We start from the raw sequence: 3,675 nt of genomic DNA on the forward strand, positions 1-3,675 counted from the left end.
TGCAATCATCAAACATTCATACCTGAAACATATGTGAAAATAATGTCAACAATGAATGTTGGTGACTAACATAGGTTTTGTGGTCAAGTTCATAGCTTTGAATTTGTATTGCAATACCTCGTCCGACTACGAGAGTCGATGAGTGAAAACTTTGTAACAAATTTTGTATCAAATGTGTTTGGTACTGCAACATGTTTTACCAACTATAAAAGTTGGTGTTTTTAAAAGAAAACCTTGTAACCATGAAACTCGACAAAAATGTTTCTTTGTGAAAACGTGTAAGTAACCAAAATGATTTCTTGTAAATTGTATGGATTATATATATACACTCGAAAACCCAGTTGTCATGTTTTGTATAAACCAGTCATCATGTATAGTTTGTCGGTCAAACCACCAAAGGGTTTGTCCATAGTTCAAGGATTCTATCATTCCCCAGTGGGTACTTCCTCAAATAATATCAGAAGCGGTAATGGACTGTTAAACCTATAGCGCTCATTCCCCAATGGGTTCTTCCTAAAATAATATCGGAATCGGGATTAGGTTGTTACACCAATAGCGCTATAATATACTATCGGTCGGCTTGTCTAAAGCAGTGGCGGACGCAGAAATTATTTGCTGGGGGTGCGGATGAGTGGTTCAAGCATATTTTCAGGGAGTGCGGTCGGGTTTTTTGCCTAAAAAATACACTAAATTTTTTTTTTTCAAGGGGTGCGCCCGCCCACCATGGGCTTCACCTAGGTCCGCCCCTGGTCTAAAGTTAATGAATGTTCTCTTATCATAGATAATGCACCAACAAGTTTCACACATAATTGAAAAGCATGTTGTCTTGTATATTGTTATATATATATATAAACCATATATAATAATATTTCGTAAACTTGGAAAAATGATAGTAGGCACATATGAATCACCCAAAAGGATTTGAAAACGTAAAAGAGGGGACTATGTACTCATGGGTTACGTAGATGTCTTGTTCAATTATATATGCAAAGCTCAAGTGTTTCCTAATTATCAGAGTGTTATAAGATTAGTGTACATCGTGACTTAAACGGAAGAACAGATAAAATGATGTTTATTAATCAAACGAGTGAAGGATCTTGTATAATATGGTTCATGATACCTTACATTCTGATTTGGATAGTGTCTATAGGTGTTTTACCCGTTACGACTTGTTAAAATGGTTTACGCCGCTTTAACTGGTCGTATGCTTCACTACGGGTCCAGATGGTCGAATGAGTCCTATGACGAGTCTGATATGTCAAAACATGTTTATTAATGTTGTGTGATCAGTTTATATATCAAAAACATTGATCATATAGTTTAAAACTTATTTTACGCAAAAAAGGGTATTTTTGACCTTTTTAAAGTGTCTAAAGTTGACTGTCACTTAACCTATCAATCAATATGACCATAAGGTATAACCTCATAGAGTTATTCCCTATATTACTATGGTCATATAAATGGGCTTGGTCGGATCCTAAGGTTGACCAAACGGGTCAGATTCGAAAGTCAAAGCAAAAGTCAAACCGCTCGACTTTCGACTAAGGAATAAATATTAAACTAGAAATGACGAGCTAGACATGTTAAAACATGTTTAATAATGTTATAAAACTGATTTGGTGTCAAAACTTTAAGTTTTAATACCCGAAAACTCATTTGTCGTAAAATGCATTTTTATGCTTTTTTTTTTGCTTTTATTAGGTAAAAGTTTGACTCGTCATTTCGCATACTAAACGTGATGATCAGAGGGTGTAATCGCAAAGGATTCACACCTTCAATATTACGATCATGTAGCAAAGTTCAATTTAAACTTTGACTTGACCAAAATGGTCAGAACCGAAGGTCAAAGCAAAAGTCTATTTGCTTGATTTTTGGCTCATAACTAGCTGAAAGAAATGAAATAGACTATGAAAAACATTTACTTGTGTTTCAAAGGGAAGATTAGACTTAGAGAAGCAGGCTTCAATGCAGAAGCAAGCTCCAAGAAGGATAGAAAGAAGAACTTCACACTTTGACTTTGAAGTGTCTGAAGTGGTGTGAAGAAAATTTGAAGAATTGGAGGCTATTTATACTAATTGAGGATCAAGGAGGTTATGACAAGTGTTATTGGATGTTGATTAGTGTCAAAATTCGTGCAAGGTGGCAAGTTTTGAAGATAGGTGGCAATGCTTGGTGATTAAACAAAATTTTTGCTTATAGGCATGTCTTACGGTTTGCAAGGCCTTCTGACAAAAAAATCACTTTTTTGCAGATTTGGCCCCTGGACTTGTATTATCACTTGTTTGCTATTGTTAACCCTTCTAACTTGTTGTTTAAGCTATACAAAGAGTATAAAGGCATATGTAACTTGGATTTTGTTCCAAAAATGTCATGAATATCGTTTCGCTCGATCGTACGATTATGTATTACGTAAATAAAATATAAAATTTTATTAAATACGGAAACTATCGAAAGTGTGCAACGGTTGAAATTTTGCAAATGTTATAACTATGCCCTTTATTATCGTAAAAGCTAAAGGAACGGTTTTAACCCAAAATAGATAACATTCTGACTTTCAAACAGAATGTATAATATTATAAAATATGTTTTGACCCCTTGTACTTGTCATAGACCTAACCGACCTTCCGAACCTGCTTATACGTGTATAACTAGTTGTACAAACCCAGATCGTATAAATTAGACGTAAGGGGTCTAAATACTTCAAAATCACTTCAAAACCAAATCTATGGTTAAATAACCTTTATCCAATAAGTCATTGCACTCGGATAAGTATAAACCACATTCTATCCGGTTTACGCTTAATCTAACGAAACCGAACATATTTCTAAGTTAATGGGTCAAGTCTAAGGAACTTACCCATGACCCGTAAAAATTCTAACGGATAACTAATTCTGTTCATTCCGGACTATAGAACCCCCCAGATAAATCGGACTTGGGTCAATAATACTTATACTTGCGGCTTTTGCTAAACTAAAATCGTTATCGATTGGAAGCTAGCAAAAGGTAAATACAATTAACTTATTTTATTTTCAAACTTGGGGTATGGAAAATATGCCACTTGGAGCGGGTATTATATAAATGAGCCCTGAGATCTACTTATAAATATAATAACTCTGTTTAATCTGTATTACTTGGTAACTGAAACAATTAGGGGTTAACGGTACCATGTCTGGGCGTCCCGACTCATGAACTATTATGGCCATAATAAATAACGTGTCGGGGTAGGAATACTGACTATAAGACGCGTTATTAAACTTTGGTGTGTACCTTAATCATTATAGCACTGAAAATGACCGGCACTGATTTTTGGTTCCCGATTGTGTGACGAGTATTGGAAAAACTGGTGACAAGATAAAATCCTAAGAAATATTAAATGATTACCTATGGGTTTTCTCTATCTATAAAACTCTTTTTGAAAAACTATTTTCAAAATGAGTCAGTTAATTGTATTTACCAGCGAAAGCTGTGGTATTTTCAAAAGATTGAATCGCAAGTACCGAACCTTGATATTAGGTTGGGAATCCGGCTCGGCTATGATAAAGGCTATGGAATTTGCAACTCCTCGGCTTAAGGCCTATAATGTCTAAAGCTCTTTTTATTGATCCCACCTGTAGGCATGTACTTAACACTTGTATTTAAATTTTAAATACTATATTCAAGCTTTTATTGAATTAA

The sequence above is a fragment of the Helianthus annuus genome, chromosome 15 (genome assembly GCF_002127325.2).
Source record: "Helianthus annuus cultivar XRQ/B chromosome 15, HanXRQr2.0-SUNRISE, whole genome shotgun sequence".
Classification (NCBI taxonomy): Eukaryota; Viridiplantae; Streptophyta; class Magnoliopsida; order Asterales; family Asteraceae; genus Helianthus; species Helianthus annuus.